We start from the raw sequence: 17,801 nt of genomic DNA, 5'->3' as shown, positions 1-17,801 counted from the left end.
TGCAGGAGATGTGGGAGATGCAGGTTTGATCTCTGGGTTGGGAAGATCCCCTGGAGAAGGAAATGGCAACCCACCCCAGTATTTTTGCTTGTAGCCTGGTGGGTTACAGTCCATGGGGTCACTGAGAGCCAGACATGACCAAGTATGCACACATGCACACATTGGATTGTTAATGATCGAAAAGGTAGGCCAAGTCCTTTGCTGAACCTTCAGTAGCATATACACATATAAACCCTGTATTCCGAACAAGATTCTGCAGGTCAGAATACTGGAGTGGGTAGCCTTTCCAATCCAGGGATAGAACCCAGGTCTCCCGCAGTGCAGGCGGATTCTTTACCAGCTGAGCCACCAGAGAAGCTCTACACTTACTCATGTCCTGACAAGATTAGTAACAAGGGTCCAATCTATCAACTGAGGTTCAGACAGGTTTAGAGACTCACCCCGTTTAATAGGTGGCAGAGCCAGAGCCAACAGGCCCCTCTGACCCCTGGATCCCAGATTTCCCATCCTCTTGCCTCATACTGCCTTCCATATGCGGCCTGACCCATGCCCACGGACCCCTCCCTCTGGAAATGAGGTATAAGGCAGGCAAGTGGCATCTGAGTAAGTAGGGTGACTTCCAAGTCCAAGGCACATGTGGAGAACAGTGGGGTGGGGGTTGGGTGATGGGCGAGGTCAGCCAGGTCCACTGCCTTGGCCTTGAATACAGGCTGACAAGTGAGTTTTACTTGGACACCAGCTGCTCCTTGAGGGTCTGGTGCCTTGCAGCTCAGAGCCCCACACAGGACAGGTGGTCCTGGAATCCTCAGGGTGTGTCAGACAGAGGCCACTTTTCCAGGGGGCCCTCTGGGAAGCCACGAAGCTTTCTCCAAAAAGTCCACCAGCCCACTTCTGAGAAAAACAGCTCTGGCTGGTTCTTGTGCTGGGGACTCACCAGTGGGGGCGAATGGGTGGGGGGCAGACAGGGTTGAGGGGGGTCTTCTCTCTGTCTGCTTGCCTCTGCTCCCATGCCAGCTCCAAAACAATTCCAGACGGGCACAACCCAGAGCTTTCAGCACGTTGGGCAGGGAGGGGGGCAATGTGGTAGAGGGAGAAGAGGGCCCCAGCTGTGAGGCTACACCCCCCCAGAGCTTCTGGCCCCACATGCCCTCCAAACTCTCCAGTGGATTGGCCCAGGTTTCACCCAGGTCTTTGGACAGCAGGACTCCAGCGTTTCCAGCCCTTCATCTGGTAGCCAGATCCTCCAGCCCTGCGGGGTCCTCCCCTTTCTCCTGAACCCCCTTGCCGGCCCAGGGCAAACAGGACTCCCCTGGTGTTGTGTGCCCGACATTTGGAGCCCTGGGCTGGGCGGCCAGCGTCCAGAGCCAAGAACCACAAGAGCAGGGGCCTGGGAAGCACTCACCCACAGCGGTGCTGTTGAATCTGTCTGTGCCCCCCTCGTCGGGTGTCAGAGTGATTTATGGGAGGTGCTGGGAGGACAGGCTGGGGGAGAACATGTCTCAGGGCATGGTCCGCCCCTCTCCTCGGCAGCCGCCATCCCACCACAGATTCAGGAGAAAGGGAAAGGCCTCACTGCTTTGTGACCTCGTGCAGATCCCTTTTTTACTCTGGGCCTCTGCTGCCTTTGAAATGGGACTAAAGACCTGCCTCAAATCACAGAATTGCCAGGAGGATCGAGTGAGAAGTTGGATGTCAGGCTCCCAGCTCAGAACCTGGACAGGGTAGGTCACAGTGAGCCCTTACTCCCAAGCCTGCTGTGGCTCCCAGGCTCCCTCAGCCTGACTTCCTCTCTGGCCACCTCCTCCTCACTCCCTCCGCTCTGGCCTCACTGGCCCCAGGGGCTCCTACTGAAACACTCACTCCCATGAGAAAGGCACCTTCTTCCTTAACCTCCACCCTCATCATAAGGTCTTCCTGGAAAACCTAGATAAAATAGAATCTTTCCTCACCACCAGTATCAACTGCCCCCTCCTCTTCAGGCTGTTTGATTAACTGTCTCCTTAATATTAACCAGCCTCTGAGATATTTTATTTTATTTCTTTATTCTTGGTTGCACTAGACCTTCATTGCTGCCAGTGGGCTTGCTCCAGTGGCTCATGGGCTCTAGAGTGGTTGGCCGGGTAATTGCGGCACACGGGCTCAGCTGCCCTGCCGCATATGGCATCTCCCGGGAGCAGGGATCCAAGCTGTGTCTCCCTGCACTGGCAGGCAGATTCTTAACCCCTGGACCACCAGGGAAGTCCCCACCATCTGATTTTTTTAAAAGATTTACTTGTTGATTGTCATTCTTCCCCAACTTGAATGTTAGCTCCACAAGGTTTTGTCTCTTGCTTACTGAAGAATCCTTGGAACAGTGGCTGAACAAAGCAGATGCTCAGTAAACATGGATGAGTTGGGACGAGGGGAGAAGGGTGACTGGGCTCTGGGAGAGGGAAGATGCAGGTTGGTAGAGCCAGGGAATCACCCTAGGGGAGCTGGGCCTGGGATGAGGGCGTGGTATGTGCCAGATGGCATGGGAAGGCACTCTGGCATGCCAGTCAGTCGTCAGTTCGGTCGCTCAGTCATGTCTGACTCTTTAGAATCCCAGGGACTGCATCACTGGACCATCATGATGGCGTTTGTGGTTGTCCATCAGCAACTCCCAGAGCTTACTCAAACTCATGTCCATCGAGTCTGTGATACCATCCAACCATCTCCTCCTCTGTCGTCCCCTTCTCCTCCTGGCTTCAATCTTGCCTAGCATTAGGATCTTTTCAAATGAGTCAGTTCGTCAAATCAGGTGGCCAAAATATTGGAGTTTCAGCTTCAGCATCAGTCCTTCCAAGAATATTCAGGACTGATTTCCTTTAGGATGGACTTTTGGATCTCCTTGCAGTCCAAGGGACTCTCAAGAGTCTTCTCCAACACCACAGTTCAAAAGCATCAATTCTTCACACTCAGCTTTCTTTATAGTCCAACTTTCACATCCATTTATGACTACTGGAAAAACTATAACTTTGACTGGATGGATCTTTGCTGGCAAAGTAATGTCTGTGCTTTTTAATATGCTGTCTAGGTTGGTCATAGCTTTTCTTCCAAGGAGCTAGTGTCTTTTAATTTCATGGCTGCAGTCACCATCTGCAGTGATTTCGGAGCCCCCCAAAAATAAAGTCTCTCACTGTTTCCATTGTTTCTCTATTTGCCATGAAGTGATGAGACTGGATGCCATGATCTTACTTTTCTGAATGTTGAGTTTTAAGCCAACTTTTTCACTCTCCTCTTTCACTTTCAACAAGAGGCACTCTAGTTCTTCTTCTCTTTCTGCCATAAGGGTGGTGTCATCTGTGTATCTGAGGTTATTCATATTTCTCCCAGCAATCTTGATTCCAGCTTGTGCTTCATCCAGCCCTGCATTTCACATGATGTATTCTGCATATAAGTTAAATAAGCAGGGTGACAATATACAGCCTTGACGTACTCCTTTTCCTATTTGGAACTAGTCAGTTGTTCCATATCCAGTTCTAACTGTTGCTTCTTGACCTGCATACAGATTTCTCAGGAGGCAGGTCAGGTGGTCTGGTATTCCCATCTTTTGAAAAAATTTCCACAGTTTATTGTGATCCACACAGTCAAAGGCTTTGACATAGTCTACAGAAGTAGATGTTTTCCTGGAACTCTCTGGCTTTTTCTATCATCCAATGGATGTTGGCAATTTGATCTCTGGTTCCTCTGTCTTTTCTAAATTCACCTTGAACATCTGGAAATTCATGGTTCACGTACTGTTGAAGCCTGACTTGGAGAATTTTGAGCATTACCTTGCTAGTGTGTGAGATGAGTGCAATTGTGCAGTGGTTTGAACATTCTTTGGCATTGTCTTTCTTTGGGATTGGAATGAAAACTGACTTTTCCAGTCCTATGGCCACTTCCGAGTTTTCCAAATTTGCTGGCATATTGAATGCAGCACTTTCACAGCATCATCTTTTAGGATTTGAAATAGCTCAACTGGAATTCCATCACCTCCACTGGCTTTGTTCATAGTGATACTTCCTAAGGCCCACTTGACTCTGGCCTGGGGCACAACCAAACTATGCCTGGGGGCAGGCATGAACATGAACACAGGAAAGCCCGGAGGCCAGCTGGAGAGGAGATGAGAGCAGGCCGGGAGGAGGTACAGGGCAGGTGAGGCCCAACAATGGGGAGCTGTGTATAGCAGGATTGAAAAATAACAGTGTATTCCCCACATAATTTTTTAAAGAGATAGTTTAAAAGAAAGGATGCAATAGAGGGCTTAGCTAAAATCCCTTAGACAGAGTAGGAAGTAAACTTATCAACCCCATAGTAACTTATATAATGATTATGATTAAGATGAGGTTTCACTCTGAACTTCCTGTTAACCACAGCAATCAAGGAAATAATAATTAGTTAAATACTTCCCATCGCCTCAACATAAAAACACACCAGTTTAGGATTCACCAAGTTCTAGGAGTAATGTATCCTGTGTCTGAACTGTCAGAGGAAAGAAGTGGAGGAGTCAGAGGAGCCCAAGACAGTCAGGTGTCCTCCCTGGTCCTGTGTTATCACATTTCAGCAATATTCAGGAAAACCGGGACTCAGAGACAAGATGTCACTGGCCGAGGTCATCCAGCTAGTAAGAGGAGCTGCTATGATTCAAACAATGAACTATGGGACTTTGAAGGCTGAGGGGAAGGGAAACCAGGGCTGAGGATGAGGGTAGGGAGTGGGGGTGATGGGTTGCAGTCTGGAGGCAGGAGAAGGGCATCTATGTAGGAGGCTTCTAGGCAGAGGCCGTTTTGCTCCAGGGCAGCAACAGCAGCTCCTAGGGGCTTCTGGAGCCACAGTTCAGCTGGGGCTGGAGGACTCCTAGCTGCAGATACTGAGTCCCTCTCTGGGGGAGGAGAGAAGGATGGAAAACGGGGAGCATGACAAACACTTTTCTGGAACCAAGACCTGGGGGAGCCTAGCTTCTTCCCTGGAGGAGCTGATGGTGGGTGCCCTGGAGGTGCCTGTTCTCTGCTGGCAAGGAGAGTGCATGCAATAACTTCCTAAGATTTGGACCACTCCCCTCCTCTGCTCCAAAGCCCCCAGGCCTCCCCCACTGCCCTCAGGATCCACCTAGTGTTCAGACAGAACAGTACAGTGAGGCTTCTTCAGACCTGAGTGCAAACCCTGGCTCTCCACCTCCCCTCTGTGCCACCCTGGGTAACTTACTATAGCTCCTTGGGATTCTTCAGCTCCTTTATCTGAAAATCAGGGATACCAATAGTAACTGCTGCTGCTGCTGCTAAGTCGCTTCAGTCGTGTCCGACTCTGTGTGACCCCATAGACGGCAGCCCACCAGGCTACCCCGTCCCTGGGATTCTCCAGGCAACAACACTGGAGTGGGTTGCCATTTCCTTCTCCTTTGCGTGAAAGTGAAGAGTGAAAGTGAAGTCGCTCAGTCGTGTCCAACTCTTAGCGACCCCATGGACTGCAGCCTACCAGGCTCCTCCATCCATGGGATTTTCTAGGCAAGAGTACTGGAGTGGCTTGCCATTGCCTTCTCCAGTAACTGCTGGGAAGTTTAAATAAAATGGTGTGTGGAAAGGGTTTGGCACATGCCTGGTAGAGGGCGAGTGCACCAAAAGCATTAACAACAGTTACTTTAACTACACTACCTTCCTCCTCAACCCACCATGCCCATGCCCAGCAGGAACAGTTTCATGATTGGACACTTCTAACCTCTCAGGGCTTCCCTTCTTGCCCCTCTCCTGTCACCCTTATGTGTTGGAAACTGACCCACTCAGTTTGTCCAGGACTGCCCTGAGAGCCTCTCTGGGCAAGTCTTGGGTTGAGTTTTGGGGACATAAATAACCCAGACTTCACCCAGCCTGTGCCCAACCCACTGAGACAGAAAAGCCCAGGGGATCAAGGAAGGCTTCCTGGAGGAGGTAAGACTTTGGATGACTCTTAAAGGACTCTTGAGAGCCCCACGGACTGCAAGGAGATCCAACCAGTCCATTCTAAAGGAGATCAGCCCTGGGATTTCTTTGGAAGGAATGATGCTAAAGCTGAAGCTCCAGTACTTTGGCCACCTCATGCAAAGAGTTAACTCATTAGAAAAGACTCTGATGCTGGGAGGGATTGGGGGCAGGAGGAAAAGGGGACGACAGAGGATGAGATGGCTGGATGGCATCACTGACTCGATGGACATGAGTCTGAGTGAACTCCGGGAGTTGGTGATGGACAGGGAGGCCTGGCGTGCTGCAATTCATGGGGTCACAAAGAGTCGGACACGACTGAGCGACTGAATTGAACTGAACTGAACTGAACCATCCATCTATCCATGTATCCATCTGTCCAACCATCCACCAACCATCCATCCATGGAAGCATTAATTTTTCCATGTATCAATTTGTTCAGCCACCCACCTCCCCATCCATTTGCTTATCCTCCCATGATCCATCTAATAGCTCAGTCATCCACACCTTAAGTGATTTGGAAAACTAAATACAAATTCTCCAGCCCAGCAATTCATCTTTAAGACCAGAGAAGATGACAAAAGTCATGTCGTCCAGGTCTCTGCCTCAAGAAGTGACCATTAAGAACCCAGAGGAGATGAGCTCCTCCCCAAATCTATCCTCTCTCCCTAGCTTGGCCCCTCCCATCTGTAGGGTGTCTGGGTGATCATAGAGCAGGGGAGAGGTTGCGGGGGAGTCGGACTCCAGGAGGTGCAATCAGGGGGTCAGGCCAAGCTGTGTTCACCAGAGTAGGGCCACCTGGGAAGGAGAGGGGGAACCTGGTTACAGGGAGAAAGGGCCTGAGGTGTAACCTGCCCTGGGGAGCTGTAATCCTCATGGGAAAGGCTTGAGTGCAGAGGGAAGCAGCTGTGAGGACAGGACCCTAGGCTTGAGGCTTCCCTCCCATAACCCATGTGATCACTCCAAGGAGGCAGAACCTCTTTATAGAGCAGAAGGACCTGGTGTAACTCCACGAATACTGGGGTGAAGAAAGGGGCCCCGGGCCAGGAGGACATCCTCTGCATCCAGCACAGAGCAGACAGAGGAAACGTGGGCTGGGGAAGAAGACTGGCATTTGCTGGGCACCTGCCACGGGCTGGGCCGGGCCAGGTGAGCCGGGTCACAGGCAGGTAAAGGAGAGGAACAAAGCAGGAAGGCTGTTGCACTTGGTCGATGCCGAGGATTCCTGGCAGGTCTTCTTGGCCCCAGTGAGCCTGAAGAGGCCCCTGGTGAGCTTGCTCATCAGCTGGGGGTAGGGGTGGGGAGTGAAGCTCACCTCCTCCCAACCAGCCCAGTGCGGGGCGAACCCTCAGCAGGTTCAGCTGGCTGCCAGCACCTGTTTCCCCAGCCTCAACTTCCCATTCTGTAAAATCGGCCACAGGGAGCTGGAAGGAGGGTGGGAGGGGTGGTCAGGAGGCACCCTGGCTGTGCAGGGACCAGGCTATGGTCCTCATTCTTGGGGCCAGGGGCAAGTGGTCAGTACTGGAGCTCTGGAGTAAGAGCCCCCGCCACCTTGACCCCGCAGTCACTGAACTCAGGGGCTGCCTCTGCCCCACTCCCCCACACATGGGGGAACTGAGGCCAAGGAGCAGGGGCTGTTCAGGGCCCACAGTCAGGCAGGCGTGGTGGGGAAGCCTAGGGCCCGGTCCTCAGCGATGATCTAAGTCAGCTGGGCTCAGTTTAGAAGAGGCAGCTCTGGTCCCTGTGGCCAAACTCCTTGCTGTCTGTTCATCTCAGTGTTCACCGAGGCCTCCCTTTACTGAAACAGACCGGTGTGGGGAGGCAGATGTTGACGCCAGCAGGACCGCACAGGGTGATTAGTGCCGTCCCAGGGGAGCAGAGGGGCTGTGGGTACAAAACTGGGGCCCTCTCTGCCCGGAGAGGCCAAGGGGCCACTTTCCAGAGACAGAGGGTGTGGCTGGATCAAAGGAGTTTCCAGGCTGCCAAGAGACAGACAGGAAAGATGGCATGGGCACAGGCCTGGAGATGTGAAAGGAGATGGCATGTGTGAGAAGCATGGAGCTTGGGAAGTGCTGGGGAAGGAGCAGAGGGGGTGTAAGTATCGAGAGGAGCAGGCTGGGAGGAGGGGCCAGAGAGGGGTGTCCAAGGCCACATCAGATGGACTTCCACGTGAGGCTGAGGAGCTAGGACTTACCCTGCAGGCAATGGGGAGCCATGGAGGGTGTTACACAGGAGAGTGAAGAGGTAGGGCATGCGCACTAGAGCAATAGTGCTTAGTCTCTAGCGTTGGAACCACCTGGAGAATCTGCTAAAAACACGGATTGCTGACCCCTTCTCCCCAGAGCACTGATTCTGTTGAGCTGGGGTGGGGCCTGACAATTTGCATTTCTAATGCATGGGGTAGGGAAAGATGGGATTTCATGTTTACAGAGATGGGAGACCAGAGGGACTCAGGACTGGGGAGTGATGGGGGGAGGGTAAGACAGGCTTCCAGAGGACCCGTGGGAACCCTGATCTGGGCTTCACACAGCAGCCAGCCTGAGGCTAGGGGCAGGGGCAGGGGGCTGGCTGTAGAGAAGGAGAGGAGCCTGGGGATGCAGCTGGTCTCTGCCCCAACCTGGAGGAGGCCTCCCTCATGGGCCAGGCTGTCTGCACCACTGTCTCCCCAAACATGGGACCAGGACTCTGCCATCAGACCCGATTCTGAGTCCAGCCACTCTCTGTGACCCTGGGTTACAGCCCTTTGAGCCCAGTTTTCCCATTTAAAATGGCCATAATATTCCCCACCTTACAAAGCTGTTATGAGGTGCTGCAGGATATGAAACCCTGTGTGAACTGTACCTTATAGATGTGTGAGTTGCTGTTATTATTATTGTTAGTATTATTACTAATCCTCCAAGCTAGGTTTCAACATTACATGAACCGAGAACTTCCAGATGTTCAAGCTGGGTTTAGAAAAAGCAGAGGAACCAGAGATCAAATTGCCAACATTCACTGGATCATAGAGAAAACAAGGGAATTTCAGAAAAACATCTACCTTGGTTTCATTGACTATGCTAAAGCCTTGGACTATGTGGATCATAACAAACTGTGGAAAACTTAAAGAGATGAGAGTACTGGACCATCTTACCTGTCTCCTGAGAAACCTGTATGCGGGTCAGGAAGCAACAGTTAGAACAAAAACTTATTACTGCTACTATTTCAGGGAGCTTTGCAGGAGAACATGATGCCTTGACCCAGAGGAATAATGAATGGTGGCTTCATTAGTTATTTATGAATGAATGATAAATATGAAGTCACATGAAAATGGTGACCTCATTCAATAACTTCAGGTTTGTAGGAAAAAAATTTGCTTGGGGCCTTAGGACATGGTGGGGAGTCGGGGCTTGTCCTGTGTGACATGGTTCCTGGCTTGGGGCCTGAAGAAGGGCCTCTGGGCCAGGATCTGAGCTCTGCTCCCTTCCGCAGAGACTAAATATTTGGGCTTGTCCTTTCCGGGCCTGGCGGGACCCAGGATGATCCCCTCTGATTTGACCGCTCTGGCTTCTGGGGCAGTGTAGAGAAAGGGAGGAGACTGCCTCGGGGACAGGCGGGCAGGGTGGCTGAGACTGATCACAGCAGGCTCTGCCTAGCTCAGGCACCTTCAAAGGCCAGAGCAAGACTGGAGAATCTGCCTCTGACACAGTGGGACCTGGCACAGCCAGGCCCTTCTGGGCCTCAGTCTTCTCATCCGTAGAGTGGGGGTGGGGGCAGGAGGTTGGACAGGCTGCCTTTCAAGGTCCCTCTGTCTCTCTAGTGACCAAAGCCTCCCTGAACACCTGCCCCCACCTGCACCCTACCCCCCCCCCCCCACACACACACCTGCTGCTGAGCAGACCTCAGTGAGCAGCTGCGAAGGGAACCAAGGCCATCTCTCTGAGCAGACATAGGAAGACCCAGTGACAATACAGATGGACTTCCTTTGCCAAGGACGGAGGGCCTCAGGGGGACTCCATTTACCAGGGTGGCATTCTGGAGGGGCTAACAAGAAATCCCCAAATGCCACTTGTCCCCTCCCCTAAATCATAAAACCAGCCATTTATAAACACCTGCTCTGCCCAGAATTGTGGCCAGTGCTGAGCAGGAGGCCAGGTCTACTGTTCCCCAGGGAGGGGTGGCCCACTATGGGACCAGCTTCCAGGGTGGAGTCAGGTCTGAATAGCCAGGCCTCAGATCTCAACACCATGATCTTCACGGCACATGTTTACAAGGCCACAGGCTGCCTGAGCCCTTGATCTCACCGACTTCTCGCAGCTTCCCTGAGCGAGCAGAACCGTGATTGTCCCCGTTTTACTGATGAAGAAAGTGAAGCACACGGGTGACGCAGGTTGCCCAGGAATGAATGGTGGGGCTGAGCCTTGGCCTTGCTCTAAAGTCACCTCCAAGGAAGTTGTTTCTGGGGCAATGATGGTGTGATGACTCCCAGGGCTCCATGCAAGGTGAGGCTGTCGGGACACGTGGGTGATGCAGTGCCTAGGTGCAGGAGGCGCTCGGTGGGCACTTTCCCACAGTAGGGCTCAGTCTAGCTTTCCATGTTCTAAGGCATGTGAGTCTGTGATGTTATCTGTAATGTGCTAAGTTACTTCGGTCATGTCCTACTCTTTGTGACCCTATGGACTGTAGCCTGCCAGGCTGCTCTGTCCATGGGGATTCTCCAGTCAAGAATACTGGAGTGGGTTGCCATGCCCTCCTCCAGGGGATTTTCCCAATCCCAGGGATAAAACCCACGTCTCTGACATCTCCTGCATTGGCAGGTGGGTTCTTTACCACTAGCGCCACCTGGGAAGCCCATGAGTCTGTGGATCTGATTCTAAAACACCCTGCCTTCTGGTGGCACCCCCTCCAAGACTCCCAGAAGCCAGGTCCTAGAGCCCAGGGTTTGGGGCTGTGAACCCCTTGACTTCCATCTCAGACTCTCAATGAGTCCGGTTTCTCGGGGCACTCGGGAGGATGACACCCCAGGCACACTCACACTGGGGCAGCCCCAGCACACAGTAGGTGCTCAGGAGACGTGAGCGTGAGTGAGAGGAGGAGGGAAATACTTAGCGCAGGCTGGGAGAGCCACTGGGAGCCAGAGCCCTTCAGGAACAGCCTCCTCGTCTAGAGAAGGGTTAACCTGGAGGAGGATGGTCTGGCTGCCTCTCTGGGTGCCCACCATCACCAGGGGGCAGCGTCCTACCCCTCTGATGTGGGTCCCCCAGCCCATCAAGTGGTGTGGCCCTGCTCTGTCTCTGGGTCAGGCCTGGTTTAGGTTCTGGGGAGGCAGTGAGAATAAGATGGCATCCCTAGGAGCCCCAGGTCCCCCTGGAGTGGGGGGTACCCTGTGCAGAGCTCGGCTGGGGGACTTGATGGGGGGGAAGGGCCCTCCCAGAGGCCCACAGCTTCCTGGGGGGAGACGGGGGTTTGCCCAAGTACTCAGGGGGCTGCAGGGTTAAGGGTTTCATCAAGGAGCTGGGCAGACCCCCCCGGCCCTCAGATTGTCCTGGGGGTCAAAGGAACAGCACGTGAGGGTGGAGCTGGGATTCACGCCAGTGTGGCCCTCCCTGTGGCCTCCTGTAGGACTCCCCTCCCAGAGCTGGGCTATGCTGTAAACCTCAAGGCCTCTGAGAGTGTGTCTCCTGGAGGAAGAGCCCCTGTCCTCCCATCTGTGCGGTGCTGGTCCCCTGCCTGGTGTCCTCCAGTCTTCATGACCACGGCTCCTCATCCTTGTAAGATCCAGCTGCAGGGCCAAGGGGCCTCCTCTGGGAGGGCTACCCTGACTTCCTCCCTGTCCCCTGTCCCAGGTTCCTGGCCCACTTTGCCCCCTCTTCCAGCCCACTCGTCATGAGTGGGGACTCTCAGGGCTGGAGCCATGTTGACCTCAGCTCTGATTCCCCGGAGCCCAGCAGTGACTAGCTCAGTGCAGTTGCTCCCTGGACATTTGTTGACTTACTGAGTGACTGAAGTCTGATTTGATAACAATCTACCAATGAATGAGTCTTGCTATCTACTAAGTAAGTGATGTCCATTATCTAGTTGGAGCTTCAGGACAGTCCCGAGACGTGGGTGTTGTTATTTGTGCTGCTTTATAGATGAACAAACAGAGACTCAGAAAGTTTAAGTAGCTTATCCCAGGCCACACAGCCAGGAGTCAGAGCCAGCCGAGAGCAAAGCATGCTAACCACTCCATGCAGCCATGCTCCCGGCCCCTCCCATGGCAGAGTCTGCTCTCCGAGGGGCTCCCTCACCCCTGGCAGGTGAGCTGGAACAGGTTTCCTGTGTCCCCAGCACTCAGCAGAGCACGGGGCATGGAGAACAAGCCCAGGGAAGCTTTGGGGAAGGAAAGGTGGAGAGCATAATAGGGACCACTGGCCAAGCGCTGGCCAGAGGGTCCAGCCACCATTGGTGTGGTGCTCAATGCTTTACCCAGGTCAGGAGAGAGCTGGGTTCACCTGCATTTTTAAGTGAGGAAGCGGAGCCTTGGGGTCTGAAACTTGTTCAGGATCATTCAGCTTATAAGGGGCAGTGACAGAGAGAACACCCTGGCTCTGATCCTAACGGGCCATGGCCCCACCTGCTACACAATGGGCCTCCCTGCAGGGTTTGTGCGTTTCACGTGAGCTCTGCAGAGGGTGGTGGGGTGTCCCTGGTGTGTCGGGGTGGATGTATGTTGGGTGGGAGGTCAGCTCTGTGTGTGTGCGGGAGGTAGTGGGTGTCTATTTTCTTTTGCTTCAGAAATGGAGACCCAGCCTAGGCTTTGCTGGGAAAGAGTGTGGAGGGCAGTCATCCATGCTCCATTTCTGAAGATCTAGGTCCCATCCCTGGGTGGTGACCATGGCTCTGTTTGTGGGGATAGGAGCCATCGGGGACAGTAGGAGGGAAGAACAGCAACCCCCAGGAGGGCAATGGCCTCCAAACTTACACCTGAGGAGCAGGGGTCTGCTGGTGGGTGTCACCTAGAGCACGGAGAATAAGCCCATCACAGACAAGCAGGGAAAACCACCCAGAGAAGCAGTCTGTCCCAGGAGGTGGTCAGATGGTACCCAGGCTGCCCGCCCTTTCCCCAGAAGTGTCCATGGAGATGCTAAATAAAACCAGGGTCTGCTGCCAGCAGGACTCCTGCCCCCCACCACCTCCGGGGTCAGAGGTGAGGACATCTCTTGGGGGAGGAGAAATGGGGTAAGGAGAGGAGGAATGATGTAAAACTAGAAAAACTTCAATGATGCTCCCATTTCAGATGGAGGAAAGCAAATCCCATCCAGTTTGGGATTCTTCAGATTCTAGACATGCTAGACATTTAGTGTCCTAAATGGCAACCCACTGCAGTGTTCTTGCCTGGAGAATCCCAGGGACAGAGGAGCCTAGTGGGCTGCCGTCTTTGGGGTCGCACAGAGTCGGACACGACTGAAGCGACGCAGCAGCAGCAGCAGTCTTGGGTTCTAAACTCCCAGGACCATGGAATGTCCTAGATGGAAGTTCAGAATCTAAGAAAAGTGAAGCAGAATCCTGAGTCAGAGAGTCAGAAGGCAGCTTCATGGGTAGCCTCACAGGCTGCTGTCCCAGCGCATCTCAGCCAGTTTCCCACCTCCAAGGGACAGCTCGCTCGTACAGTACAGATACAGAAACAATGGAGACATAAAATAAACACTTGGGTTTAACCGCAGCCATGCCTTGTCCAGGAACTCTCACAAGCCCCATCCCAACTTCCAGCCTGGCTCGGGGTGTTTGGGTCAGTTGCCCCCTCCCCCCTGCTCCACCCCTGCCCCAGCCCTTCAGCCCCCAAAGGAGCCCAGCAGGTGAGGCAATGGGGACCAAGGGTCCCATAAGGAGAGTCTTCAGCAGCCACAGGTCTGGGAGCCAAGCGGATATTGATTTGGTCTACAAGAGCAAAGGGACCCATTAAATGTACAGCTGTTAAAATGGCTCTGCCTGAAGCCAGCCATCTCTGAGGGTGGGCGGGAACCTGGCAGGCAGGTGGTGGACAAACCAGCTGGCAGCTAGAGCCCTGGTGGGGTGGTCTTAGATACCTGATTCCGACGTTCCAACCTGAGGCCTGTGCTGCCCTGGTGCCAACGGGTCCCTGAGCTCCATCCACATCCCACTTTATGGCCTGCTCCAGGTAAACACTGCAGACTCTCCCCTTCACTTCCTTCTCCATCTGCTAAAACTCTGTTCACCTTCTAGACCTCGTGCAAATGGTACCTCCTCCAAGAAATCTTCCAGACTTCCCACTCCTTACTCTGTCACCCTCATAGGAGCGGGCTTAACCTCCCCACCATACCCATAGCCCTCAGGACTCTGCTGTCTTCTGACTTCAGCCGTCTCTGCTACACTAACTGGGAGTTGGGAGTTGTCCCCCAGAAGAGGGACACATGCACTTCACCTCCCTTGCCCCTACTTGCAGGTGGTTCCTGTGAGTCCAGGCACCCAGGTGATGGTGAGCTCCACAGTCAGGGGAGGACAGGGCAGGAAGTGTTGGCTGAGCTGCAGCCTGATGGCCATGGGGAGGGGTCCCCTGGCTTCTGCACCTGACTACAGCCCCCAGTCCCTGCGACAATCAAGAACTGGTTAGGCTTCCATCCTTGGGATGGCTTTCACAGACTTGAAGCCACACAGTCTAGGGCTCGAATCCCTGCTCTCCCACTTGCGCCTCTGTAACCAGGGGCCATTGCTTCTCTCTCTTTGCACTTCAGTTTCTTCATCAATAATAAAAAAGAGATACTGGACACAACCCCTCAGAATGATTTGAGAATTCAACGAGACAATCGCTGCAGAGAAGAGGGCCAAGCGGCTGCCTGGAGTCACACAGCAAGACAGCAGGAAAGATGCTGGGTTTACAGTTTTCCAGCCCCCAGCTCCCCCTGCGCCATCCAGTCCCTCGCAGGTCGGGGGTCCCCGACTGGGCCTGCATCCTGCTGGAGGCCTGGTCTGTGTAATCTGGCAGCTGGTCTCCATGACCTAAGGAAAAATAGACCATCAGCCTGCTCAGGCTGGGGCCAGTCCCCTCTTCGTTGTTCCGCTGGCCTGACCTGGCCTCCCCAGGGGACCTTATCTGCCCATTCTCTCCTTTCCCACCGAGCTAATCTCTCCCTCTTTTCAAGAGTTCCTGTTTCCTCTCTGCCGCCTTCTTGTCTCTCTCCCCCGGCCCCGTCTCTGCCGTGTCTCCGGCCGGCCTCCCACACTTGGCTCAGGAGCCTCCTCAAAGTGGCTGGTCCTAGTATGCCTGGGGACTTGCCATCTCTAGGCCTTGCCCAGCCTGGGACTGCTGCCCCCGAGGGAAGAAGGGAGATGGAGTGTGGGCCGGGTCAGGAATCCTGCTGGTGACAAGCATTCTGACACCCACAGAAAGATCCATACCTGGGCCTTTTAAATTCTCTGAATTGGCTCCTGGCCCAAGGGGCCACAACAGGACTTCCAGTGCAGTGGTTTGAGGATATTTACTCTGAAAGTCCAGGGTACCCAGATCTTATGGTTCCAAATCTCAGAACACGGTGAGATTGGGAGACACCAGAGCTGAGTTTATGGCCTTCCCACAGGTGAAAGCCCCACTCCTACCTCCCCGGAACGGGGGGCTCAGCTTAACTGCAAGCTTAGAACCCTGATCTGGTCAGGGAAGAGCGGTCCAGGGAGCAGCTCTCCACGGTCCCCGCGTTCCCCAGCCCCTGACCAGCAGAAAGGCGCAAGGCTTCACAGCAGGCCCGGCACTGGCCAGCAGCAGGCCCGCCGAGTCAGGGCCCAGCTGAATCGCCTGTCCTGAGCCGGAAGTAGCCTATGTCTTCCACCCTGCTCTCCCCGTGTCTGGGAGTGAGGACGTGTGAGAAGGGGTTCGGTGTCAGACACACCTGGGCTCCCTGCACTGCTATGAACTCACTGTGTGATCTGGGCCACGTGGCCTCCCCTCTCAGATCCTCACTTTTCTCACCTGTCAGAGGGAGATAACAACACCCACCGGGACCTGTTGTGAAGGTGGCTCTGGACAACACGTGTGTAATAAGACACATCAGGTGCACAATAACAGGTAGTATTTGCATTACTACGACCGCCCTTTCTGAGTCATTGTGGGTCCTTGGTCTGGTTTCTCCATCTGCTTGTCCTGGTTAAGGTCCAAAGGACACCCCAAAATCCAACATTTCCAAGGCATGTACTCAGCCTCTGGGGTGCCTTTGCTGAAGCCTGGGGCCCCCATGGGTGCACTGGGCTAGTCCCAGCCCATGTGGAGGCCCTAGATGGGAGGAGGAGACGGGCACAGATGTCGCACAGACCTCTCTACAACACCATGGCTCAGTGCAAAGTGGGAGAACACAGACGCTGTGGGAACCCAGAGGAGGCCACTGACCCAGGCTGAGGGTGGTCAGGGAAGACTTCCTGGAGGAGAGCACCATTTACATGGGCCTTGGAGGAAAAGTGGGCTGAACACTGTGAGCATGAGTGTGATGGCTGCTTTAAAGACCCAAAGGGTTGTACAGGGACTTCCCTGGTGGCCCAGTGATAAAGACTTCACCTTCCAATGCAGGTGCCGTGGGTTTGATCCCTTGTCATGTAAGATCCCACTTGTCTCATGGCCAAAATACCAAAATGTTAAAAATAAAAACAGAAGCAATATTATAACAGATTCAATGAAGACTAGTCCATATTAAAAAAAAATCTTAAAAAAAAAAAAGATCTAAAGAGTTGTATGGAGCTTGAGGGCATTAGGGAAGGCTTTATAGACATGGCTCCAAAGGCTCAGGGAAGTGACATTCCAGGCCTTCCGTGAAAGAGCGGCAGATGCCCAGAGGGAGGCTGGACAGAGAGATGCCTGAGGAGTTGTAGGAAATGTGGCTGGAAGAGTCACTTGGGCCCTGGGGAGGGGGCCTTGTACGCCAGGCCAGGGAATTGGTTCTGTGGGCCACGGGAGCCAGTGTGGAGCAGGGGCAGCCCTGGACATGGGAGAGCACACACTCCAGGCCCTTGTTCAACAGAGGCTGAGTTTTCTGCACAGATGCTGGGGGGAGGCCCACGCTAGGATGCCCCACCAACGGCCCTCGGCCCCGTATCAGCTCTGTGACCACAGGAAAGGTCCTTCCCATCTTGGAACTTCCTCATCTGCAAAACAGATTGAGAGTCCAGAAGACTAATCTCCAGGTTCCCTCCAGACTCTGACTCCAGGACTCTGGCCACACAGCCTTCCCTCTTCCCACCCTGTGTCTCTGCAGGGTCTGGGGAGTGGACAGCTTTCCCCTCAGTGTTTGCGTCTCTTCCATGTGCACCAAAATTCAGTTTATAATGTTCTTTTACATTCTTCGTCTGGTGCACTCACCCACAGCCACAGCAGATATAGGTTATTAATAATTACTTCCATCGGGGGCAACGACTGTGACCCCCGGACACTCTGTACTCGCTCATCAGTGCTGCCCACGTCCCAGGAAGTGAGGCTGAAGCTCAGAGCGCAGTAGTGCTGAGGGCCCTGAGACCCTCACCCCTCCAAGCCCCCATCTTCACTTGACAACAGCTAAGATCCCCGGGATTCTCCATCTCCCTGGCTGTTTCCTCTTGCTCTCTTTGCCTCTTTTCCTCTTCATCTCCCTGACCTCCAAAGCGCAAGTGTCCCAGGCCCGAGCCTTGACTCGCTTTGCTTTTCTATGCTGCCTTTTAGTGACAGTGACCAAATGGGCATCTCACCCCTGGGCTCTCCTTGGAACCCCAGGCTCGATTATCTGCTCATCTACCCGGTATTTCCACTTGGACCCAACCAACATCACAGTCCACCAAGTGTGAACCCTAGTCCTCTCTCCACCCCACCCCAGCATGCTTCCAAGCACTCGGCCAAAACACTTGTAGTCCTTC

The 17,801-nt window shown here is 53.8% G+C and overlaps 1 long non-coding RNA gene across 1 annotated transcript; it reads right to left on the bottom strand.

Moving 5' to 3' along the window:
- Positions 1-7,393: 7,393 nt before the first annotated feature.
- On the bottom strand, positions 7,394-8,319 carry LOC123329599. The gene is made up of 2 exons (XR_006545153.2): positions 8,152-8,319; positions 7,394-7,755 (listed from the first exon to the last, which is right to left on the bottom strand). It is a non-coding gene; the product is annotated as an uncharacterized LOC123329599 (long non-coding RNA).
- Positions 8,320-17,801: the final 9,482 nt, after the last annotated feature.

This window comes from Bubalus bubalis, chromosome 16 (assembly GCF_019923935.1).
Source record: "Bubalus bubalis isolate 160015118507 breed Murrah chromosome 16, NDDB_SH_1, whole genome shotgun sequence".
NCBI lineage: Eukaryota > Metazoa > Chordata > Mammalia > Artiodactyla > Bovidae > Bubalus > Bubalus bubalis.
This window is presented reverse-complemented; position numbering and strand designations above follow the sequence as displayed.